Source organism: Condylura cristata, unplaced genomic scaffold (assembly GCF_000260355.1).
Source record: "Condylura cristata isolate star-nosed mole 26May11 unplaced genomic scaffold, ConCri1.0 scaffold00002, whole genome shotgun sequence".
Lineage (NCBI taxonomy): Eukaryota > Metazoa > Chordata > Mammalia > Eulipotyphla > Talpidae > Condylura > Condylura cristata.
In genome coordinates, this window is record NW_004567103.1 from 79856705 (window position 1) to 79883992 (window position 27288).

The window sequence follows — 27288 nt, forward strand, 5'->3', positions numbered from 1 at the left end:
GACACCAGGGCAGGGGCTACACAGTAGATGACAGAGCTAAAGTGGGGGTGTGAGGTCCTTAGTGTGTGGAATAACAGTGGCCAGATTTACATAATAGAGAGGGATTTGGCATATAAGTAAATATTTTAAGAATAATGAGAATGATATTTCTTACTATCATTAAAGGTGCTAGAAATAGCTTTAGCTTCCAGATAGCATTCTCTATTAAAAAGAAGTTGTACTCTTAGAGAAAGGACTGAATTCAGGATTGGGTGAAAAAGAACAAAATGGTCAAATTTAGGATAATTTTGAGCATCAATGCAGACAGATAAGTGGGTGATAGATAGATAGATAGATAGATAGATAGATAGATAGATAGATAGATAGATAGATAGATAGATAGTTGATGGAGAGGAACCTATTATATATTATGCATTACATATATAATGATAACCTATTCAATAAAATAGGAATCTGAGTTCATACTCTATAAATAAGTTAAACACAATAAAATTTTCATAGGAAATGGAATATTTGCATACACTCTAAGTACCTCTCCACAAAATACTTATTAACTAGAAGGAGAAAAGACTGTGCTGTCAAGTCTGGCAGACACAACCTCAATCAAGTGATCAAAGTTAACATCATCAGTGATATGAAAAATTCAAAGTGTGCACTCTCTGATAGAATGTAATGAAAATATACAGCATTACTTCTGTGATATTCCTGCCAAAGCTGTATAACTGTGAGAACACAACCAGCAAACTCCAGTTATGTCAGTACAAAAGAAATGATCAGTCCTCCTTAAAAGCATCCAGACCATCATAGTCAATGTAGACTGGACACTGTCCCAAGCTGAAGGGGACAGAAAAGACTAGACAAGGAATGACCAAGTAATGAAACCACGGCTCTGCCTTGAGCCATTTTGCCATGAAGGACATTATCAAGAAAATTGTCAGGATTCAGTATGTCTGAAGATTACATAGCAGTAATGCACCATGCTGGCTTTCTTCATTTGGATGCTATCTCACTGAAATGGGGCTGCTAAGTAGCCATGCAAGGAAGTTATTGGCTGTTTTCTACACAAATTCCATGGAAGATTCCAAAGGGCGGTATTTAGGGCCTGTTGTCAATTATGTTCTTGGCAGTAGGAGATCTGAATAGCACATTTCATTGCCTTCACACACCACCCTAAAAGAACTCCCCCACCCTCTGGAAATTACTGTACATTTAAATGTTTATGCTAGCATAAGGAAATGTAAAGTCCCAAATCAAAAGTTACTTTTAATAATGAAATTATGTATACACTACTTACAAAAGCTCTACACATGCTATCCAATTGGCACGATAATGGATAAAGCAAACATTTCTCCAAGAATTTCCAGTCAAGAATAGATCCAACCGTACTACCATTCATTGGGAAAAACAAGAACCGAGTCTTAAACTAACTTGATCTTTTCTTCTTCCCTTTTGCCATTTTCTTCTGTATATTTGTATACTTGGGAACATCCTGTTCTTGCTCATCTCACTGGTGACTTCAGATGTTCCTCCAGATTTGTCCTCAGGGCCAGCTTCTCCATCTGATAGGATCCACTCTGTAATCAAGACCCCATTAAAAAGAGAAGCCACTAGGCTGGCTTCTCTCCAGCCACATCTGTATTTTCTGAGCTTTCCTGCATCTCTCACTTCTACTGTTGCATCAACCACCAATTCTACTGTCTCCTACCTCCAATCTTACTTTCCCTCCAGCCTGTTCACTGTATAGGCGGAGCATCATGCTGAAGTGTGTGTAGTCATGCCACACTCCTACTAGTATTGTCTGTCACTGTCTATTGCCTAAGCAGCCTGGGCTTCAGGAGATAAGCCCATCCAGGGATGGCAGTCACAACTTTGTGCACATAAAGTCACAGTTGTCTTAGGTGAGATTCAGATTTCACCAGACTCCCAAAGGGCTCATCAAGAAAATGTTCAGGACCCCGGGACTTGGGATTAAGTCCAAGCTCCTTAGCCTGGTAGACAAGAACCTATTTGGCCTAGCTGCTGCCTGCTCACTCCTCTCTGTGATTTTTGTCCTAATAATCCACACTACTGAGAATGCTCCATTTCCACTATGTTGTTTCTAAATGCTCAGTGCCTCCACACTTGCTGTTCTTTCTGGAATACCTTCCCTACTTTTCCCCTGACTGCCTCTTGTTCATCCCTAAAGGTTCAAGACAGGTGACTAGCTCCACATCTCAAGTCTTCCAGAATGCCCAGACTGGTCTAAGAGCTTCTCCTGCAAGCTTCTAGAATGCCTTGTGCAGCCTTCACAATGACACAGAACATAACCAGGGATCCAGTTAGCAAGTCACGTATCTGTCTCCCAATGTGGTGGATTCCTTGGGGGTAGAGACCACATGCTATTCATGTCTCTGTGTTAGAGCTCTTACCTGGCTTTCTTACTATTCATAAATTCATAAAAGGAATTTAGAAAGTAGCCCAATCAAAGATTCAAGCACACGTACAGGAGAGGGAGACAACTGCCCTCTCGGCCTGAGTGTAGTAGGGTCCTGGTTTTGTGGGATTGATTACCAAAAAGGGTAGTGGATATTGCAGTGGTTTTCTACCATTGGCTATTGACTGGTTGGGGCTGTTTGGTCAAAACAAACAAGGACCAGATTCTCTGAATGATATGACAGTAAGCTAAGAACAAGAACCGGTTCCAGGGACCCTTCGTAGTAGTACAACAGATTAAAGTGCTGGAATATGAAGCTTGCCACAGCTGCTTCAGCACAAGTTCGATCCCTGGCCAGAGAGGTGACCCACATGGCACGGCAGACCTTTCCTGTCTCGTCTGCTGTTTCCCCTCAGCAGTGTACTTTGGCGATCTGCCTGTTCTGCTCCCCACTCTTTCTCTGGAGAAGCCTCTCAATGCCCCTGCACAGCTGGCCTGTGTTCCAGTTCTGTATGCATAGATAAATAAACCTTTAAAAAAAAAAAAAAGGAACTGGTTCCAGAGGTCCTGGAACCTGTATGAGGAGAAACATGTTCAAGATACATTTAAGGAGTGTCACTGGTAAAGGCCATTACACAGCCATTTCCATTCCTTCAAATTCTATCTGCCTGGCTCAGCCTTTCTGGAAGCCTCTTTGCTCTGCCTCGGTAAGGGACCACGGTTGGGTTGCCCTGTGTCCCAGAGAGAGACAGCCCAGTTCCATCAGTAACCTTGAAAGAGTCCCCTCACCATCCACTGCCCAGCCAGCCCTACCGTAGCTATGCAGACAGCAGGGATAACGAATCTGAAAGCTTGGGGAAGAGATCTGTGCACATGTGGAATGTGGTCCCTGCTCCACACGTGTGAGGAGAGGATGGAGTGTCAGACTCCAGGATGAGGCACTGTGGGAGAACGTCCCTCAGTTCTTGTTCCTAAGGATCAAAAAGAGTCAGATAAAATTTGAAGCCAAAGACTCCACCTTTGTGACCCCACCCTAACTTCCCCAAGTTCTCTACAAAAAAGTGGTGGGGGGAATGCCTGCACCTTAAGTTTGCCTTCTTGATCTGGTTTGGGTCAAAGAGGGCTGAGGAAGGAGGGGAGAGGGAGGGAGTGCCGATAATCAACGGCTGAATAACTGAGAGTGAAGCTGAATGTGAACTTGACTTTCCACTGGCAGATTGCAATAATACCATCCTTCGGAATGTCCTTGGAGTCTCCAATTGCTGTCTTTTGGTTTAGATTAAACCTTGAGATAGCTTGCCAAGTTTAAAACCCACTCGACCCTCACGCAGTGTATGTTTTGAGCTCAACTTGAACTTTATGAGGTGCAAGTTAATTTGCATTTGGCAAAATGCAATTTCCTGTTTCTAAGAAAAAGGGACTTTAAAGATTTATTTAAGAGACACAAATGGCTTCCTGGACATCAAATAGCTCTTACAAAGCAATATTTTAATAAGTTAAGTGTAAATGAATTGAAAACACATGAATCTGATTTCCCTTGAACTGCAGATGGGTTTAACAAATAGAGGGGGGAAATGGCTTGGCACAGGGGCTTGAGGATTTTCTCCATCCAAAAAGTTTAAGAAAGTAGATCAAGATGTTAGACAAACCCCTTCACACACCAGGGTTCCCTAACTCAGATTGTGTATTTCCAGGACTCTTGCTCCATAAACAAAAAAGGAGGATTCCAGATTGGCTCCACTGGGCAAGACCCTCTTACCCACTCTGCTTTCTCCTCTGCTTTGCCAAGTCTTCTTTCTTACTGTCTTTCTCCTCCCTCACTTAGACATGCTGAGGTTGTTATTACCTCCTAGCCTCCCCAAAGCATCCTTTGTGAGTTCCATTACTAAGATGATACAGGCACTGGTACTCAGCCAGGGTCCTCAGAGTCCGGACTTGCCCCCCAGCCTCGGTTCCTTGTGTGAAAGGGCTCCCACCTGGACCCATTCCAATGCAGGCAACTGTGGAAACACCCCCATCACCAGCCCTCCACACAGCCTCACTTCTTTCCCCTGACTCTATCAGTCTAGAAGGCGAAACTCACCCTCAGACCAACTACAAGGACAGAGCCTACCCTTTCTACCAAATAGGCATATTTATTATGGGATGGATAGGTTGTGTGAAAACACATTTCCGCGGGCCCTCCCTGGTGGAACAATGGATTGGGGCACGGCACTGCAAGCTAGCTGCAACTGCTTCAGTGTGGGTTTGGGCTCCATCCCCAGCCGCGGAGGTGATCCACTTGACACAGCAGACCTCTCCTGACCCACCTGCTGCTCTGCTCAGCAGTGTACTTCATTGATTTGCCTCCTGTTCTGCTCTCCGCTCTGTCTCTGGTGAATCTTCTCACAGCCTCTCCAACTCTGGTCTGTACCCAAATTCTGTATGCGTAAGTAGAAAAATCTTTAAAAAAAAGAGAGAGAGAGAGAGAGAGAGAGAGAGAGAGAGAGAGAGAGAGAACACAGTTCTGCTATATAAGTGGCCACCAGTGATGGGAGGTAAAAACTACCTTACTGGGGGTGGGAAGGCATTTCTGAGTCACAAGTGAAGGCAGTGGTCCTCACACAGGAAACCAGATGATGATCACAGGCACTAAGTCAGCAGGAGTCAGGATTCTGGAATGGACTTGAATGCTGGGGAGTCCAGAGACTTGTGTGTTAATCTTGGCTCCTGATGGTAGGCAGAAATTGCCAGCGTTAATCACAAGTTGCAAAGGTTTAGCCTGTCCTGTGAACTGGATTAACTGGAGACCTGGTTCTGATTATTTCTGCTTGGCTATCCCCCATTACTTAGAGCAGAACGACCAAAGAAGGAGCAAACCATTCTTTCCTTATATCCTATGGCCTCGATGAGACAAGCTGGAACATTCCAACGAGTATGCTCTGAGTAATGGGGGAATAAGCATAGACAAAAAAAAACATGATCTAGAAATAATACCCACTGAACTTCAAGACCCCAAAACAAAGCTAGAACTCTAGTTATAATCAAAACACCCAAGTTAAAGGTGATGAGATTCAGTTTTATTAATGAAAATCAATAAATAGCTATAAACCAGAGACATTTCTATGGGAGTGGAAGGGGAACAGGATCAAAACTGGAGTGGGAGGAGCACACTATGGTGATGGCCTGTGGGTGAAATGATGGTGGGAAGTCCTGGGGGATTACAAATGAGATGGAAAACTGTACAAGATGAAGAATGATGTAAATGTGTGTGTGTGTGTGTGTGTATAATAAAATAAAATAAAGATTTGTTTTTATTAAAGCAAATACCCCTTCCTTGTGGGAAAGGCAGGGGTAGGGGACAATTCTTGGGAATTTGAGATGTCTTTGCCCTATTTTATCAACAAAATTTCACTGGCCATCAATCACTATAAGATAATTACAGTAGGTCCTGTAGTGAGATGCTGGAAAGCTATAGATTCCAGGGGGGGAAAGACACAACCCCTGCCAGGGATAGTTTATAGCCTGCTCTGGTCCATGCAGGAACAGGGCACCCTCAGAACAAGAGGGAAATACTCAAGGGTAGGACCCAAATGGGTAGGATTCTCAGCTAAAATATAACATGGACCTTTAAAAAAGACTGGAATTGGCCCTCCCTGATGGTGTGATGGATTAGGACGCAGCACTGCAAGCTGGCTGCAGCTGCTTCAGTGTAAATTCAATCCCCGCCCCAGAGGTGACCCACAAGGTGCGGCAGACCTCTCTTGACTTGCCTGCTGCTCCCCTCAGCAGTGTACTTTGTCAGTCGGGCTGTTCTCTCCCCACTCTGTCTCTGACTAATCCTCTCATCGCCTCTACACCTCTGCCTTGTACCCTGGTTCTGTATGCATAAATAAATAAATCTTTAAAAAAAAAAAAGACTGGAATTTATATTCCTCAGTTTTCCCTCTTTTCTCAATGAACTGTCTTCCCTTCTGGTCTCACTGGATTTTTAAGTCAAGTGTCATCTTTGCTACTGGAAAAGTTAGTCAAAGTTCCTGGCAGCTGTGTGGCATGGAAGAAATGGAAGGGGATTGGCATTCTTGCTAGTTGTGTTACCCTGGCAAAGTCATTTCACTTCTCTGGGCCTCCGTTCACTTGTCGAAAACATGGAGCTAATCAGATAGCTAATAGTGACATTAAGCAAACATATAGAAAGTGCCCATAAAGAGAGAAGACTAACTGATAGAAGCAGAGTAGACCAGCTCTCCCTTCTTCCCTCTATTTTGCATGCACACACACAAACACACACACACCCCAGAAACACAACTTCATCCCTGTATTCCTTTCCTATTATTTATGACAAGTTACCACAAAATCTTGGATTAAAACACTCCATGTGTTAGCTGACAGTTCTGTGGGCTGGACATCTGGCCCAGGGTGGCTGGAGTGCTAATGGGCTGGTTTTGCTGTGTGCTACCATAAAGCTGAATCGTGGTGTCTGCAGACTGAGTTCCCATCTGAGATTTTATGAGCTCTTTCAGTTCACTGCAGTAGGGAGGTTGGTCACATTCCCTTGCAGCCTGTTGGTTTGGGGACCACTGCGCTGTAGAGGTTAATACCTCCATGCCATCTGCCCCCTTCCAGCTTCAATCCACCCACGGGGTACTTCTCCCAAGTTGAAGGGCCTTCTGCTCTCATCTCTGACTCCCCTGTCTCTGATCTCAAAGCTCAGATGTTACGGGTCATATGTGATTAAACCAGGTCTACCCAGATCATCTCCTAATAAGGTCAACTGATTTGGGGGAACTTAATTACGTTTATAAACTTTCTTCCCAACAAGTAGCTCAATTAATGCTTGGGTGAATAAATGGAAGAAGCTGTGTGTATGCGAGAGGTCAAAAATGTTAGGACCCATCTAGAATTTTCTGCCTGCCACAATTCCCCAAAATAAAAATAAAAAATGGAAGGGAAGAGAAAAGAGGGGAAGAAAGGAAGGTGGGGGGTGGGGGTGGGGGATGGCAGGACAAAGGAAAGAAAAGCAAGAGGGAGGGAGTGAAGGAGGAACAGATGCCCCATGCTGAATTTTCTGCCTGCCACAATTCCCCAAAATAAAAATAAAAAATGGAAGGGAAGAGAAAAGAGGGGAAGAAAGGAAGGTGGGGGGTGGGGGTGGGGGTGGGCAGGACAAAGGAAAGAAAAGCAAGAGGGAGGGAGTGAAGGAGGAACAGATGCATCTTGCTGAGTTCATACTCTGACCCAGTAATTTTATTACATAAGGAAGCTAAACTAAGGAGCTAATATGAAGTTAAGAGGGAAAAATGAAAAAAGAGAAATAACGTAAATGTCAAATAGATTATTATCAATGAAAACATTCATAGTAAAGTCACAGGATAGAATAGAATAGAATGATTTTAAATGATGCTTAGAAATATTTTATTGATCAGTATATATTTAATGTGATGATGTTTTTAAATAGATAAAGTCACATATTTAATATGAATTTTACTATGTTAAGTTAGTGTATACAAAGGTACCTATATGTATATACACCTATATAAATAGCTAGCTAGAAATGGATGGATGGACAGATACATAAATACATAAATAGAGTGGCAAGGGAATATATCACAATGTCTGCAGAAATTGTTTCTGAGTAATAGAAAGATTAAGTTAATTGACATGAATTTTTAATTGTTGTAAAATATGAAAACATAAAATTTACCATTGTAACCTTTTTACAGTGTAAAATTCAGTGGCAGGCCCTCCCTGTGGTGCAGCAGGTTAAAGCACAGCACTAAGAAGCTAAAGCCACTTCAGCATGACTTCGATCCCCGCCCACCCCAGAGGTGACCCACATGGCGCAGCAGACCTCTCCTGACCCACCCGCTGCTCCCCTCAGCAGTGTACTTCATCAGTCACCCTGTCCTCCTCCCCACTCTGTCTCTGGTGAATCCTCTCACTGCCCATGCATCTCCAGCCTGTACCCCAGCAATGTATGCATAAATAAATCAATCATTTAAAAAAAATTCAGTGACAATGAGTGCAATTCATATTGTTATATAGCCATCTCTATCATCCAGCTCCAGATTTTTTTCATCCTCCCAAAATAAAATGCAGTACCCACTAAGTAACTCACCATGGTCCTCAGTTCCCCAGCAGCCACCTTTCTGCTTCCTGTCTCTAGGACTGTGATTACTCTTGGACTCTCACAGAAGCAAAATCATATAGTCCTTGTTCTTTTCACTCCACATAATGAATGTGACAAATGACGTGACATTTCACTGTAAAGACACTCTGACCAACTTTGAGTCAGGCTCTTCTGAGCTCTCTGTTCCTCAAGCTTCTTCCTTTTCCTCTTTACTCCTGCATTGCTGGTTTTAGCAAGACTTCTAAGATTTTGCTAACTCCAAATCTCCAGCTGTCTTTGTTATATTGAGAGTTGAATCTACTCTTCTCTCCTTAGTTGTGTCAGTACTAAATTAACATTACTTGCTAAAGTCCTAAAGTCTTTCTTTGTTTTTACACATCTCAAAATAATTTTCTCTTTAACAGTCAAAGCTGCATTCCTTTTTAAAACAACACATACAGGCCCTCCTTGGTGGCGCAAAGGGTTAGGACGAAGCATTGCAAGCCAGCTGCAGCCGGCTCAGTACAAGTTTGATCCCCAGCTGGGAGGTGACCCACATGGCACAGCAGACCGCTCCTGTCTCTCCTGCTGCTCCTCTCAACAGTGTACTTCATGGACCTGCCCCTTCCACTCCCCGCTCTGTCTCTGGTGAAGCCTCTCACCACCCCTGCTCCTCTGTCCTGTACCCCAGTTATGTATGCATAAATAAATAAATCTTAAAAAAAAAAGACTATCTGTATAGGATATTTTGTTCTTGTAAATAATGTTGTTATGAAGAAGGAGTATGAAATATCTAAGTCCCTGCCCTTAGATCTTGGGGTACATGCCCAGAAGTTGCATCATATAGATATCACATAGTATGCGTCATGTGATTAATTCTATGCTTCATTTTTTGAGAAGCCATCATACTGCTCTCCACAGTACCGAGCTGGATTACATTCCTACTGGCAACGTGCCAGGAATCAGCCATTCCATGTCCACTCCTGGTTTCTCTCCATTTTTGAGAATAGTTATCATAATAGCTGTGAAGTAGTACCCCTTTGTATATTTAATTGGTATTTCCCTAGTAGTTAATTGCATTGAGCATCATTTTATGTACTTGTTGGTCAATCTATATGTCTTTGAGAAATACCTATTCTAGTCCTTTGCCCACTTTTTAAACTGGGGCTGTTTACAGTTGCTGAGTTGCACAGTCCTTTCACATATTCTGGGGTCTCCCCCCACCGCCTCCCCTTACCAGAGCAGTGATCTACAGATACTCTTCCCATTCCTTGTATTGCCTTCTCACTCAGTTGATAGTGTCCTTTGGACAATTCATCTTGTTGTATGGATTCCAAAGTTGCCACAATAGACACGTAGTATGTTCAAAGTAGATGGATAAACTTTAGAATTCTCTATGAAATTTATGAAGAATTTTTAGATGATAGGAAGAAATATACATGTGATCTAGAATTGCTAATCAAAACACAAGAGCTTATGTTTAAAATCCGTTAGTGAGATATATAAGCCCAATACAAACAGATTGGAAAAAAAGAAGCAATTTTGTTATTTTCTCTAAATGTTGAGTATGGTTGACATGTTTATTCTTTCTAATTTTCTGTGTGCTCTTACTCCCTATCATAAATATACATCACTTTTAAACACAGAAGGCATTTAAAAGGGGGGAAGTATTGGCCCTCCCGGGTGGCGCAGCAGGTTAAAGCACTGCATTGAGAAGCTAAAGCCACTTCCGCATGAGTTCGATTCCCGCCTGCCCCGGAGGTGAGCACATGGCATGGCAGACCTCTCCTGACCCGCCCGCTGCTCCCCTCAGCAGTGTACTTCGTCAATCTGCCTGTTCTGCTCCCCACTCTGTCTCTGGTGAAGCCTCTCACCGCCCCTGAGCCTCTGGCCTGTACCCCAGTTCTGTATGAATAAATAAATCTTTAAAAAAAAAAAGGGGGGGAGTATTAAAGATATCAAGTAGGTTTTTTGCCCTACTCTTTGGACATGACAGAGAAGTTCTCTTACCCAAGAGGTGGCAGGCAGGGAGCATCAGAATACCACCTCTCTCTCAGAGGGGTCTTCAACACAGATTTCCAACTCACTTGCTAGAACAGCAGATCAAGAAACAAATTCTTACAAGAAAACTTGACACAATTGGAGCTATTTCAAAATGGAGCTGGGACAGGAATTGTCTTACATGCATGGGAGAGGCCAAGCCACCCAAGGTCCAAGAAGTTAGAAAGAATGAGAAAATACTGCTTGAAAAAGACTGATAAAAGTGAACATTTTCTCATGTGACCCCGCCAATTGGACCCCTCCCTTGCAACCCCTCCACTCCATCTTCATCCATGACCTCATCCTCCTTTTTCTCGCTAAATAAATAAAAAACACCCAGACATTTGTCCCTTTTGGAGACACATTTCTACCTAAATCTGTGCTCCTAGAATTGCAATGCTTTGATCTTCTACAAACATGCTTTGCCTTTTTAGATCCCTTCTGATTTTTAGGCTAACAAGATGAAAGGTTACAGTTCTATTTCTGAAGATAATTGTGACTGAAAACTGCTTCTGCCTTTATGTGAAAGAGAATTCACAGGTGACAAACATTTTCTTTTCCTGAGTTTTTAGCTCACCTCAAGGTAGGAGACTCAGCAAATACTTTTATATGCTAATCTCCAGAATGAACGAGCAGAAATGAATGACATCTTCAGAAAAGAACCATGAAGGAGCAGAGTCTTAATTCATGGTTTTCTTACCTTTCCTTCCCTGCTTTGGGCAGCTGCCAGCATGTGTCTCTACCTGAGGCGAGCACACAGGCACCTTGCTGTAGGATTCATTGCTTGCTCTTTATGGAGTAATTAGTCGCTTCTAGACTGTAATTGACGACTGGACTACAGACTTCCTTGAAGGCAGACGCGGTACTTTAAAAACTGGCTTGTACAGTTATAATCTTGGGGTCACAGCAATGCCCCAGCAACCAAGGATTGTTGGTGCAATCTTGGGAAAGTCACCTCATTTTTCTGTGGCTCAGTTTCCAGAGAAAAGTCTAGAAGCACAAGTGCCTGTGGGGTTGTCTCATTTGTTTCATGTCTCTTTACTCAAAGCCACCACTTACCCACCAACCCTCTATACAACCAGTGCCCCGCCCCCACACTGGCTTCACCCTCTTCAAGGCATCACCACTCCCCGACATGACACTGCCCTGCATGCCTACTTGCGACTTATTTATGTCCCATCTCGCCAGTAGAAGGCAATTGCAATGTCAGTAAGTCTGTTTTCTTATTATTCATGCTGCAACATCCATCAGAGTGCCTACCATACAGTAGGTTCACAGTAGTAGCTTCTTATTGAATGATTTAATCAACCAATCATTCAACAAATCAAGTCTTAAAATGAGTTGGCTTTTAGGGTCCTCCCTGGTGGCACAACAGGTAAGGACACAGCACTACAAGTGAGCCACAGCTGCTTTAGTGCAAGTTGGATCCCCGCCTATCCCAGAGGTGATCCACATGGTGTGGCAGCTCTCTCCTGACTGGCCCACTGCTCCCCTCAGCAGTGTACTTCATCAGTTGTCCTGTTCTGCTCCCTACTCTGTCTCTGGTGAAGCCTCTCACCACCCCTGCACCTCTGGCTTGTAACCCAGTTCTATATGCATAAATAAAAAAATCTTTAAAAAATAAATAAGTTAGTTTTTATCCTCTTCGTGTTTGGCAGCTACAGTGAGATTATTTTTGTGAACTTTAAAATCTGTTATCATTTTCAGAGGTTGCTCGTTTTCATGTCCTCCTAACCTCACTTACAGGGCCTAACCTCACTTACAGTACTGATACCTCATGTAGTCACTGTTCCTAATATATCTTGTAAATAGGTGCACAGAATAATACCTAGTGTACTTATTGTCAGTTAACTTCCACTCATCTGCATGAATAAGTGAGAAGCAGGCAATAGATAATTTGAAACAGGAGCTAATCTAAAAAGAATTTCTGTCGACTAAAGTGCACACCGCATTATTCAGAGCTGGGTCTCCCAAGGGCTGCCTCTGGTCCATGAGCCAGGGACTGCTCACACGCTCAGTGTACCTGATGACTCAGCCTTTAGACATTCCACAGCTCCTCTGCCATGTGTTCCAACAAATGTATTCATTTCCTGCTGCCTTTTGAATCCTGGCCTGGGCCACGTTTCTCCATCACTTCCCTTCAGCTCTGATTTACAGGGCCTTTTCTGAAAGCCAGAGGCATTGCAGGAGGCCAGAGCTGGGACAGGCACTAGGCACAGAGCTCTCCTGGTGGAGAGGCTGCAGGAGCACATGTTCTAGACTCCAGTACAGTGCATTCCCTTCAGCAAGACTGAAGCTCCCCCAGGACTCCCAAGGTCTCCTGCAGAGCAGAAAACTTTCTGGAACGCTTCGTCATCTTCTTCGTCTGACTTATTACTAGTTCAATGAACAGCTATCTTTTGTTTTTTGAGCTTAATCACTATTCATGAAATATCTCATTTCAAGCTGGGGGCAACCCTTTGGGACCAGTGGAGATTTTCTCTCTTACAGGGGAGGAAGCAAAGAAGAGGTACCCACCCAGGGTTATCCAGTTAGCCCACTTTGCCACCCTTTCCCCTCACATAGCATCTCAATATTCAGGCATTCCCTTTAAGCAGGTGTCTTCCACAGACCCACTGGATTTTTACAGGAAGTTTTATTAGCACTCAGAAACAATTTTTCAATATAATTGTGAAGACCAATGAAATGATGCCAAAATTTAGCAAAAGTTAAACAAGCCTACTCCTTTGTTCTGTTTTGCTCAGGCCAATATCAAGGATACTTTTTGCATCCTATCAATAAGCATTTATTGGGTGCTGCTCGGTGCCCAGTGATGTTTCAGTCACTGGGAATACAGCAGTGGACAAAAACAATACATCTTCAGCCCTCCCTGGTGGTGCAGCAGGTTAAAGCAAAGCACTAAGAAGCTAAAGCCACTTCAGCATCAGTTCGATACCCTCCCTGGAGGTGATCCACATGGCGCAGCAGACCTCTTCTGACCTGCCCGCTGCTCCCCTCAGCAGTGTACATCGTCAGTCAGCCTGTTCTGCTCCCCACTCTGTGTCTGGTGAATCCTCTCACCACCTCTGCACCTCTGGCCTGTACCCCCATTCTGTATACATAAATAAATCTTTTAAAATTAAAAAAAAAATTCATCTCCACCTACATGTATCTTATATTCTAGTTGGGAAAATTTCCCTTCTAGAAGAAAGTAAGGTAGGTTAGTTGGTAATATGAGAAAGTTAATTAAATAGACAATGTTGTCAGGGAATATTCAAGGGACTCACTGAGAAAGCAGTATTTGAGGCGATATAAAAGAAGCCAGAGTGAGCCATGTAGATATTGACAGGAAGAACAACCCAAGTGGAGAAAAGAGTAGGCTCAAAGGTCCTGAGGCAGAAATGTTATGGAATATTGGGAAAAATAGCAACAAGATCAGTGTGGCTGGAACAGAGAGAGATGGGCTGGCTGGCGATAGGTGAAGTCAGCAGTTCAGAGTGGAGGGTTAATCCCATTGGGCAGAGGTCATGGAGAGCAGTCATGGTATAAGGAACTGGGCTGGGGGGAAAAAAAATAGCTAGCTGCATTTTTTTTAAAGATTTATCTATTTATGCATACAGACTGGGGTACAAGCCAGAGGCTCAGGGGTGGCGAGAGACTTCACCAGAGACAGAGTGGGGAACAGAACAGGCAGATCACAGAAGTACACTGCTGAGGGGAGCAGCGGCCGGGTCAGGAGAGGTCTGCCTCGCCATGTGATCTCCTCCGAGGCAGGCAGGAATCGAACTCATGTGAAAGTGGCTTTAGCTTCTCAGTGTTGTGCTTTAACCTGCTGTGACACCAGGGAGGGCCAGCTAGCTGCATTTTTATATTCAACATGATATGCATGTGGTCTTGCCAAAAACAACCTCCTGGTAGAATGTGCTTTTGTTCAAGTTCAGCTACGTAGTCTTCTTCCTATTATGTCTTTCAAAATAAACTTTTACTTGTTGGTATTTTTTAAGTATTTTTTTAAGGATTTATATGCATGTAAGAACTGGGATATAGGCCAGAAGTGGGGGTGGCAAGAGGGCTCACCAGAGACAGAGTAGGGAACAGAACAGGAAGACTGACTGAAAACACACTGCTGAGGGGAGAGCGGACAAGTCAGGAGAGGTCTGCTGTGCCATGTGGGTCTGCTTCCTGATTGGGACCGAATTCATACTGCAGTGGCTGCTGATAGCTTCACAGTGCTGTGCTTTAATCCCTGGTACCACTAGGGAGGAACAAATATGTTTGTTTTAAACTGCATTAATAAAGATGTGCATATGTTATTATATTCCTAGTTTGTTTTCTAATAGTGTGACTGTTCCAATATAATTCTGCTGTAGACCAAATATTTATGTTCCCCTAAAATTCCTGTGTCAAAGCCCTAACCCTCAACGTGATGGTATTTTAAGTGTAGTCTTTGGGTAGTAGTTAGATCATAAAAGTGAGGTCCCCAAAGCAGAATTAATGCCTATAAAGAAGAGATATAGGCGATATTCTTCTCCCTTGGTCATCCTGCCCATGCACCAAGGAAAAGCCATGTGAGAAGACAGAGAACCCAGGAAGAAAGTCTTCACCGGAATCAAACATGTGCTTATTCTGACCTCAGATTTCCAACACCCAATGTTGACAAAATTCATTTCTGTTGTTTAAATAACCCAGTAAGGGCCCTCCCTGGTGGCACAGCGGGTTAAAGCATTGCACTAAGAAGCTCAAGCCACTTCCGCATGAGTTCGATCCCTGCCTGCCCCGGAGGTGACCACATGGCGTGGCAGGCCTCTCCTGACCCGCCCACTGCTCCCCTCAGCAGTGTACTTCGTTGATCTGCCTGTTCTGTTCCCCACTCTGTCCCTGGTAAATTCTCTCACCCTCCGCATCTGTGGCCAGTACCCCAGTTCTGTGTGAATAAAATAAATAAATCTTTAATAAATAAATAACCCAGTAAGTCATGCATCACTTAATGAAATTTTAGTTGACAATGGACCACATATACAAGAGTGGTTGCAATAGGCCATACTGTATGGCTCAGTGTGGAGTAGGCTGTACTGTCTAGCTTTGTGTAATTACACTGTGAGATTCACATGGTGATGAAATTCACTGGCAATGCATTTCTCAAAATGTCTCCCCATCATTAAGTGAAGCATGATAGAATATGGTTATGTTTATAGTAGTCTGAGCAGACTAAAAACACTGGTTTTGCATTTTATTAAATCCTATGCATTTTAGTTTATGCAGTTAAAAACAGCCTAAGAAGGAATCCAGGGGCTTCACTGTACTGCCAGAGGGTTCTGGGACACAACAAAGTTTAAGAACCCCTCTTATAGGAATCTTCACGTAACTACAAGTGCATGTGCTTGTATGTCAACACCTTCAGGAGGTCATCGGGGGGTGAGCAAAGGTGTTGCCTAAGCTGATGTATGTTTGTTAATAGGGGCCAAGTGACTCCTGAGTTGAGACTATATTTTGAGGAAAATTTTGGGCAAGGAGACCAGTTAGCAAGCTACTGCAATAATCCAAGCAAATGATAATGATGGCTTAGACTAGGGTGGTGCTTCTTCTTTTTCCAGATCAAATAGCAACAACTGAGTAAAGGCTGACAGGACCAAGAGTGAGAAATTACCAAGACATTATTGCCTACAGAGATCACTGGAAAGTAACTAGACAGTGTAGGCAGGAAGGAGACAATAATTACAGCACAGTAGCTAGGTACTTAATTTTATAAATGGCAATCCTTTCATCATTAATACATAAAAACCATTTATTGGGCAGCCCATTGCAGTCAAACAACACAGTAGAATTAGCAGTAATTAATCCCAATTAAATCTAGTCTGAGTACCTGGCCACACCCCTCTCCAAATCCCCACCCTCTCTGCTTCCACCTGAATGCACCCATCACATGAGGGCAGCTCTTCCTGGTGAGATCAGGCTCTTTCCAAATCAATTTAGATCAGCAGTGCACTCAGCTAGGCACAGCCGGGGAACCAGGCAGAAGCCTTGCTCCCAAGGGGACAGGCTCCAGGTGGGAAGTGAGACAGACACATTCCTCCAGTTATAGGGCTCTAGCTCGAGCAAGGGAATAAATACTAAGGAGACAGCGGGAATATAAGGAGTTTGCACACAGACCAGAATGCTTCCCTGCCAGGAGAAGACATGCCTGACCCTGGAAGGATGAACTACCGGGTGTTCCCTATAAGTGATAAGGCATCATCTCCCTCATCTTTGTAACTCCCAAGCCAGCATCCTGTCCCATGAAGGGAGGACATGGAAAAGAGCAGGCTTCCCATGTGAGCAGACAGTGAAGGGACACAGGGACCCTGGATCACTGAGTCCCTACATGTATGTTGATGTCAGGGGTCAGCAAGCTGCAGGCCCTGGGGCCAAATTCAGCCTGCTGCAAGTTATGAACAGGCTTTGCATTTTTAAAAATGGGAGTGGGGCCCCTTCCTAGTGGCACAGCGGGTTAAAGCACAGCACTAAGAAGCTAAAGCCACTTCAGCATGAGTTCAATCCCTGCCCCGGAGATGACCCACATGGCACGGCAGACCTCTCCTGACCCGCCTGCTGCTCCCCTCAGCAGTGCACTTCATCAGTCGGCCTGTTCTGCTCCCCACTCTGTCTCTGGTGAAGCCTCTCACTGCCCCTGTGCCTCTAGCCTGTACCCCAGTTTTGTATGCATAAGTAAATAAATCTTTAAAAAAATAATAATAAAAAAATAAAAATGGGAGTGGGGGAGAATCATAAGAAAATGCATCTGAATATTTTTTATTTTAATTTAGAAGTTCAAATTAGGGTCCATAATTAGTTTCCATTGTTACAATGGCAGAATAATTGTGACAGAGGCCATCTGAACCACGAAGCCAAAAATACTTACAATCTGGCCTTTAGAGAAAAAGTCAGCCAACCCCTGGTGTGGGCAAATGGCCCTCCTTAGATTTATACAGTGCACGACCTATACCACCCAATGTGGCAGTTTGGACTCAAAATCTTATTTCTGGCTTCTGGCAGCCTTCCACAATGAGCAGCTTTTACGTAGGCCATCTCTTGCCACTCTATGCCAGTTTCATTCCTCCTTACACATCAAGGATTTTGCACACATTGCTCAGACTTCCAGAAACTCTGCTGCCAGAATAAAACACAACACAGACTCCTTCTCAGCTTTCAGACCTCAGCTCAGATGGCTTTTCTGTCACTGAGAGCCCTGGCTTATCTTCTTTACACCATTTATTGCTACTTGTATGTGCATTTGCAACTTACGTAGCGTGTATTTCCCACCAGAATGAAGCTCCAGCAAACAAAGCACTGAGTCTTGTCATTGCTATTATCTCCAGTCTCTTCGCACAATTAGGAGCTCAGTGAGTATTCCACAAATGAACATAGTAATTTTATGCTAATAGAAATATTTAGAATACCCATAATAGACAAGAGAGCTTATAATATTATTCTATGTATGTTTGAAATTTTTCTTTATAAAAAGTTTTTTAAAAAAACTTCTGCCACTTACCACACAGTTGTCAAAGAAAAATAAGAACATTTCAAACAAAAGGCAAACAAATAAAATCCCTGAGCAGGCACCAGGGCAAATTACAGACCACGCCACACCTGCTCCCTTCTGTCCTCTGCCAACTCTTAGGGCCAGAAATGAAGACCAACTCACAAAAAAGCAACATCACAGGCAGACTCTTACAGTTGCCAAGTGTCCAAAACTAAATTCAGTCATTAAAAACTTCATGGCTCATAAAGTTGGAAAGTGCAAGGGGCACATTCCCCTTGGCACGGTGGGGTCTGGAGATCAAGTCACCATCTCCAGGTCAGTCTGGCTTAGCACTTCTGGCCATCCTGGTTTCACTCCGAAAACTCCCTCCACTGTTCTGGGGTCTACAGGAAAGGACCATGTCACTCCTGGCAGGATGTTGGAAAGCTTGGACTCTCATTGGTCCAGCTTGGGTCACATGTGATTCAGGAACCCATCACTGGAGTGGGAGGGTGGCATGGTCTTGCAGCCTGGGGCAGCGTGACAACTGTGGTCTCCTCAAGCCCACACCATCCACTGTGTAAAAACACAGTGAAACAGTAGCAGGAATGCTGCTCTGAACAAGAAGATGCTAGGTCACATCACACACAGGACACATGGAATGAGGCTGGTGCCAGAATTCAGCTCCCCTCCCTAAACCAGAGTGGGACAGAAGTCAGGAAACTGATTCTGAGATGGAGCCAGGCAGTCAAAGAGCATGGAGCTCAGGAACTGTGCTTGAATCAGTACGGAGCTTATGGGGTGACTCAGGTTAAGGGACAAGCACCACTCAGAACCAGCATGGAGAAAGGCAAGAGAAAAGTCAGCCCTGGGGATGAGGCCAGTACCGGGGGAAAGGCAGGGAGGCAAGAGCTTGGACTCAGGGTCAGCTGTAGCCTCTGGGGTCAGGGCGACTGTCTCCTGTGTCTCCAAACCCAGGCCTGCAAGGACACTGAAGAAAGGAACCTGCCTGGGTCCAGAACCCAGAAATCAGCCACTACAGGGAGTCAGTGTACAATATGGGGTGAGCAAGGCAGGAGAGGGGGAATTTATGACAGATGTGGGCACCCTTCAGGAAGGACATACTCAGAGGGTGAAGGATAGAGAAGAGAAATGGTACAGCAGAAAGAAATAAGGGCTTGAAATTAGCCCCTGCTTGTCTCCTCTCTCCTGGCTCACTTTCCCCTCGGGGTTGGAGGTGATGTCTTCCATACAAAGAGGCCATTCACCTTCAATCTGCAGAAAAAAGAAGAGGAACGGCTTATGCCAATTTGTGTGGAGTGAAGGTGATCATTCATGTAACAAGCTTAGCACAGTGCCAGGCACTGAGTAATCATTGGATAACTGTTTTATTTTTCAGTAGTCAGAATAATAGTGATAGTAACATGTTCTGTGTGTGAATGAATGAAGGAGCAGATGAATTCATTCATAGGTTTCTATGAACACTTTCCAAAAGGACATATACCTCTTACTTCTACAAAGACAAGTTCCACTTATTATTTTTCTAGTTAACCAAAAAAAAAAAAAATCCAATTTGTGCAAACTCTCCATCAGCCTCTTGTTGCACTCTGTGCAAACGGCTTCCTTAATTAAAAGATCTTAATCACAGCATAGCTTTTCCCACAGAGCTTTCCAAGAGGAGGCAGGATCTGCTAGGGCGGGTCCTGTGAAGCGTCCGAGGGAGGGAGTCACCTACTTCTGCAGGCACCTCAGAAAAATCCAAATGCCTGTTCTTTCTCCCCCAGTCTCAGTCCTCCTTCTTCTCTCGTATCACCCCTCTGTTCTTTCTTCCTAGCAATTTTTGTTCTCTCTGAAACTCACACTCCTCTGTTTCCTTCAGCCTCTCTGTCTCCACAAGTCATTGTGTTTCCCTCACCTCCTTCTTCCAGGAGATTCTACATGTTAAGGGTGGTAGTGGGTGCTTCATATGAAGCCTTTGGGTCTGGTTAGTATGGCGGTTCCTTGGCAAACTGACAAGTCATTTATGATGATTTCACTTTTAGCTAATCCACACATTTCCACCTGCAGTGGTGGTGGTGGGGGGAGATTCCCCTGTGCCTCCTCATACTGCTCACTCAAATTTTGTCACCTGCTTCAAGAAACAGACCTATCACCTCAAACCTTCTGCCACCAAAAAGCTTTGATAGTGTGCTTATGGTGATAATGGGGTGATGATGATTGCCACCTTGTATAGAAATCCCTCCTATGGGGGAACCTCCCTGGTGGCGGAGCCGGTTAAAGCGCAGCACGACAAGCTGGCTTTAGCCACTTCAGTGCCAGTTCCATCCCCACCCAGAGCTGACCCACATGGCGCAGCTGACCTCTCCTGGCCTGCCTGCTGCTCCCCTCAGCAGTGTACTTCACCAATTGGCCTGTTCTGCTTCCCACTATGTCTCTGGTGAATCCTCTCAGCCCCTGTACCTCTGGCCTGCACCCCAGTTCTGTATGCATAAAGAATTTTTTTTTTTTTTAAACTCTCCTACCTGCAGTTTCTGAGGATTTTGTTGGAGGGGACACTCAGCCCCAACTGGCTTGTGACTGTGCACCCATCTGCAGAGGGCCTCAGCTCCATGAGACTGCCTGCATCTGTCACTTCCTCACTGGAAGCAATCAGATAACTGCCTCATAACCAAAGTGGGGCTGGCTTCCCATGAGGCTATAGTTTATCTTATCTTTATTTATGCATACAAGAGCTGGGGTACAAGCCAGAGGTTTTGGGGTTACAGGATTCATCAGAAACAGAATGGGAAGCAGAACAGACAGATCTATTGAAATACACTGCTGAGGGGAGCAGCAGGTGAGACAGGAGAGATCTGCCATGCCATGTGGTTCACCTCTCTGACCAGAGATTGAACTCATGCTGCAGTGGCTATGAGAGCTTTATAGTGCTGTGCTTTAACTTCTTGCACCACCAGAGAGGCCCCTTCATGATGCCGTATTTGAACAGAATCTGTCTTGCAGCTGCATTCATTAAATGCTAGGCCAAAAGAGTGACCTGACTAGAGCTGATAAAAAGGGAGGGTGTGATCCAGATGTCCAAGAGAATGTAAATGAACAAGTAATTTGGGGAGTGGGGGACAAGGATCAAAGCTGAAGTCAAGGAGCCTGTTCTTGGGGTCCAAGGCTGGGGCATGTGAACAGGACACTCAGTCACTTCCAAAAAGGCTTACTAAGGTCTGAGAATCCTCTCTGGACTGAGGTGAATGGTGGTAGGCAACGAGGGAATATGAATCAGGAGGAGTCGGGGGAAGAAGACAATATTTTAAACTGAAAAAGGACCATGTTAAGTCCCCTATTCCTGGATTTTTCATATAGTTCTTGTGCCTCAGAACCTTCTTCAAACAAAATAAGACTCAAAATGCCCCAAACAGATGTTTTCTGACTTACTTCATCATCTTCAGAGACACCTTGCCTAACAGGTATAAATCATGTCTTTGTAGGTCAAAGATGATAGAATACTGGCACTATAGTTCAACCTAATAGAAAGACTTCAGGATACATTTCCATCAGTTGTTTTTTTGTTTGTTTGTTTGTTTTTTAAGATTTATTTATTTGTGCATACAGAACTGGGTATAGGCCAGAGGCTCAGGGGCGGTGAGAGGCTTCACCAGAGACAGAGTGGGGAGCAGAACAGGCAGATCAACGAAGTACACTGCTGAGGGGAGCAGCGGGCGGGTCAGGAGAGGTCTGCCACACCATGTGGTCACCTCCAGGGCAGGCGGGAATCGAACTCATGCAGAAGCGGCTTTTAGTGCTTTAACCCGCGCCACCAGGGAGGGCCATTTCCATCAGTTTTTAACAACACTAGCAGCATAACCATTTACTTTAAATTTACTGTCCTTTTCCTTCCTAAACAGCTAATGAATCTCCAGTTTTGGTTTGAATGGAGGCTTTCAGTCATTATTAGAACATTCTGGAAGGGTAAAGCACAGACTCCACTGGTAAAATAGGAGCTGGTGCTCTGAGATCCATACCATGTCAGAGAAAACAGAGGGAAAAGTGCTTCTTCCCCATAGAGCACGGTTTTCGTAGAGTGAAAGTTGTGTAAGGGAATGTTTCCTAAGCTCTGTTCTCCACAGCATCACAGGCAGGAAGAGTCTTGGAAGTCCATTATATAACACAATATAGAAAGTATAGAGATGAAGGGGCCTCCCTGGTCCACAAGAGGTTAAGACCCAATAGTATAAAACTGTTATTGGCAGCCAGAGCAGCATGAGTTCGATCCCCAGCCAGGAAGGTGACCCATATGGCACAGCAGACCTCTCCTGTCCAGCTGCTGCTCCTCTCAGCAGTGCATTTCAGCAGATCTGCCTGTTCTGCTCCCCACTTGGTCTCTGGTGAATCTTTTCACCTCCTTACATCTCTGGCCTATACCCCATCTCTTGTGCACATAAATAAATACATCTAAAAACAAAAAGAAAGTAAAGGGAAGAAAAGCAAGTGTTTTGATCACTCAGAGAGAACCATTGTTACCTTGATAAATTTCTTTTCAAATCTTTTTCAAAGAAATACATTGTAACTATATGTCAACATTTAGTGATATATTGCTAAGATATTTATTCTTTTTTAAACTCATAATTCTAATCATGTGTTCATATCAGTCAACACACCTCTACATTCATATTCTCAATTCCGTGTGGTGATTTATTGTGCAGAATAAATAATAAACTATTTAGTCACATGCTAATTTTGAATATTTGGGCTTTCTCCTTTTCTATTGTAAATATCATGCTGGATCCAGGGACTAAGACTATGACCAGGCCTTAGCCTTATTCACCACTCAATTTTGCTTGCCAACCATTACAGAGAAGCATTCTATTTGCAGTGCCTTATTGGTTCCTGGAGAGCATAAGTCTACATCATCCCTATGGCTGTGATGCCTATAAAGCCAGGGATACTGATCTAGTAGTGGGGGGGATCCTGGGAAGAGCTCTGATTGGCCCAACGAGGCTCACATGTCCAGCCCTAAACAAATCATCTCTGAGGTAAAAACAGATCACCCTAAGCCACCTAGGAAGTTGGCTCCTGAAAGGAAAGACTACTGAAAGCAAAACCACTTGTCCACTCACTACACATTTTATCAGAAACTGGAACTGAGTTTACCAATTGGCTCCCCTTGAAGAAGCACTGGCCAGCTGTCATGTTGTGGGCTCACAGAGTGTGGTCAAAATGAAATATCCCTGTGGGGAAAGTAGATTGTGGCAGCTCTCACAAAGGGCAATGTGGCAGCAGCTACATTAAAAATTAAATTAAAAATGGAGAGGCTTCTGACCTAGTTCCACTTTAGGAAGTTAGTCTACAAATATACTCACCCTAATGTAGTTCTTGTCATACAACTTCTAAGAGCAAAAGACCGGAAACCACCTAAACGCCCATCAACAGAGGATGAGTTAAAGAAAGTGTGATACACCAATGCAAATGAATCTTAGAATAAAAAATGGCAGGGGGATCTCTTTATAGACTGCTATCTACCAACCTACAAATTATTTTGTTGAATGAAAAGGCGAAGTGCAGTGAGGGCATCTAACATGGCCCCACTTGTTTAAGAACAAATGTAGTGTGTATTTACTTTCATGTTTCTAGAAGGATCCACAAGAAACTGGTAATACTGGTTGTCTGTGGAAAAGAGAACCTGAGGTTTAGCTCTGGGGGATTCAGTGAAAGGTCAGATTTCCACTGAATGTTATATTTGGTTAGCTCATATTTGTATTTTTGAACCACATTAATATATAACCTATTTTCAAATAAAATAAAAATATTATTACCCAAAACATCCTAAATGATAATCTGTATGGCTGAGGTTTATATTTGGAGTTCATATACAGCCTGGAATCTCAAGGGAAAAATACCTCAGCACACTTATTTCTTCAGTAATTCAGTCCTGTGGTTAATTACCTCAGTGTTCAAAGAAATATACAGGAAAGGTTTCCATGGGATAAAGTGATCTGGGAAGGCTTCTTAATAGATAATTCCAGCTGGTTCTTGAGTAATAGTTCAGCATGTAGAGACACTATCAGGAGACATGAGAGGACCCAACTAAGTTCCAGGAAGCTGGGGAGGATGTGTGCTTCGGGCTTGGGGAGAACTGGAGAGGTCAGATGAGGTCAGGTTACCAAGGACAAGCTCAGGCTCTGCCTCACAGGTCACAAGGAGCTACAGGTGGGTTTGGAGCAGGGCAGTGTCCTGTCTTGTGTTCAGCAGGGTTGAATAAGCTGGACCTGGCCAAACCACAGCCCGGAGAGGCTAATGACAAGGCCCAATACCCAGAGACCAAAAATGCCTGTCTTTGGTGGATTTATCTTCACAGACCTGCGTTTGTGGCCTTCCAGTTATAGAATTCTGCTTTAAAAAGGAAACCTTCCTGAGGAAGAAGCCAATTACCCCTGCCCCTTGGAGACAGCTGTATTTATCCTTCCTCCTTCCAAGTACCCATTTGCAGTGGGCAATGATGGTGCCTCCGAGGCACAAGCCAGGCCCAAGTGAGCCACGCCCTGATATCTTCAGTTTCTAGAAGGCTCTAAACTGTATCACAAAGCTGGAAGGGAGCCAGGAAGTCCTGGGGCCCCACCTCTCAGGTTCTGAGTCTCTTGCCCTCTCTGTCTCCTCCCAGACCTCTCTGCTCTCATTTTCTGTCTGCTCTTCCCATCAGCTCTTGCCCCAGACATGAATTACCCTTGACCACAGGGTGACTGGCACAGTCAGATGACCTGTTGTCCCTACTGTCCCACCAAAGAGCCAGTTACTGAAATTGTCAGCAAGTGTTTCTCTCCCACACAAGGAACCCACATGTCACTGAGGAAAAGTGCTGAGGGGTGGGGGGGGGTGGCAGGGGACATCAAGGAGGAGGTTGTAGGAATTTACAGAGTCACGGCTTCCCTGAAATCCCACTACCTGCATAGGCTCCTTCTGGAACAAGCCCAGCCTACAACTGGGGGCTTTGGTGTTCTAAATATTCATTTTTTTAAATACTTAAAATATTCATTTTTAAAAAGGCTTTACAAAACAATCTTTTATCACATTTTTAAACTCACATATGTAGTCCATATTGATTACTCTTCAACATCAAAATACAGGACTAAACAAAAGAGAGAACATAAAATAACTCATAATCCAACTATCTTAAAAGAAGTAATATTTATTATGTTGGCAGATGTCCCTAAGTCTTTTTCCCCCCAAAATGGAATCATATGGCATATTTTGTTTTATAACTGATTTTCCACTTATTGAATCATAACCATCTTTCTACAACCTTAGATATTCTCTTACAACATCCTTTCTGGTGATGACCCCATATTTAGAGGCCTGCAGACTAGCTAACCAGCAGCAGTCTCCTTCATTATCATTTCATTCCAACATTTTGCCTCCTATAAAGAATGCTTCCCTCAGTACTGATATATACATTCCTTTAATCTTTCTCAGTTATTTCCTTTATGATTAGCTCCTAGAAAGAAAAACTTTGGTAGAGGCGCATATGCTGTTATAGGCACTTGAGTTCTTCTGCCAAATGATAGAAATGAACATTTTTTTCCTGAACAAATAGATCCCCCATTATAGAGTCTTGTCAAGGTGTGGGTCTTCTGCGCTGTGAGATGACCAGGGATGATGGCACAGCAATCTCTATGAAGGACAGAGAGTCCCAGGGAGCACTAATATGAATTAAGACATGTTAGGTTCCTGACCCATTGGGTCCTTAGCAGATGACGTCATTCATTAGGTGACTATCTGTTAGAATACTGTCTCCCTCATTCCTCACAAACAGTGAGGATCCGTATTTTCAGCCAAGGAAACTGAACAAGGATCCTTGTTCAGTGTCATACAGCTGGTTAACTTGTTAACTTGACAAAAGTTAACTTGACAGAGTGGAATTAAATTCAAACCATTTACATGTGCAGATGGTGGTACAGAGAGTGCTGGCACTGGGTCACTGACTTGCAGAGAGCTGTTTGTGCCTAGAAGGTGCCTGGACTCTCTCTCGATTTAGGCAGCCAAGTAGGGAAGCTTTAACTCTAAGGTTTCCACAGAGACTAGAAAGAATGACAAAAGACCACGAGCTCAGGGCTGTTCATCTCACCCTTTGCACATGAATCAATGTTGTGTTCAGTACTATGACTGGAGCCAGCGAATACACAGCAGCGTCTGCAAAGCCAATGCTACTTTTCCTGCCCTTCTTAGGCTTTGGAGTATTTTAAGACGCTGACACCCGTGTAGAAACATATGTTCTATTGTTGAACAGTAGTTCCACCTGAGGGGTAGCTTTCAGTTACAAGCCAGCTCAGGCAAAAATCCATGGCATACTTAGCCTGGGAGAAATATTCTTGTCACATAAGAATCCCCCTATTAATCAAAAATCACATTATGGCTCCTGGAATGAAGTTTCCTTTACTACTCTTTAATAATAAGCCTGAGATAAGATAAAATTGGTAATTGCACGTTCTCTTGATGGAAGATAATACAAAAGTGGTATAGAAATTTGACTTAAAAGAGTATATTCACTTGGCTAATAGGCTTCCATTATGCGGTCTTTTACTTATTCATTCATTACAATTTTTGCCACATATGGAAAACTTTAATTGGAAGTTACTTATTACATTGTTCCTCAGTATTAGCTGCAGAGGAAAGTTTTTGATAATCAAAGAGGATGAATGCAATAGAAAGGCAGAGTTTTACAGTGAAACCTGCTGCAGTAGACCACCTATACCAGCCACAGGAGAGGATTTTCTCCTCAACAGATGACCTTCAGATCAGAGATTAAGGATTAATTTCATTTTCACAAAGCTCCGTTATTTTTTTCCAGTGGCCAAAAGTGCAGTAAGTGGAGTCTCAGTAATATATTAGTATGTGTGTTTTATTTATAATCCATTTACAAAAGCAGTTGACCATATGATGGGGGTGCTGTCCATATGTCCGAGAGGACAATCAGAAGCAAGGCCATCCTCCATGTATAGTCTTAATAACAATGTGTGTGTGTGTGTGTGTTGTGAGATTTTTCCAGCTCATAGCTTATGCCTTAATTACCAGTCATTAGTGCCTAATAATCAATTAAATCATATTTGCATTGCCAACATCAGCAAGCCAAACTCAAGCAGCACTTGCACAAGGGAATATTCCTGATCAAGATACAACACTCAGCCAACACCTACCATAGCTCATGCTTCTGAAGTAGAAGTTTCACTTTTTCAGGGGTTTGGTGTTTACGTTAGCCCCAGCTGTGGCTTTGTCTTTCCTGGGACA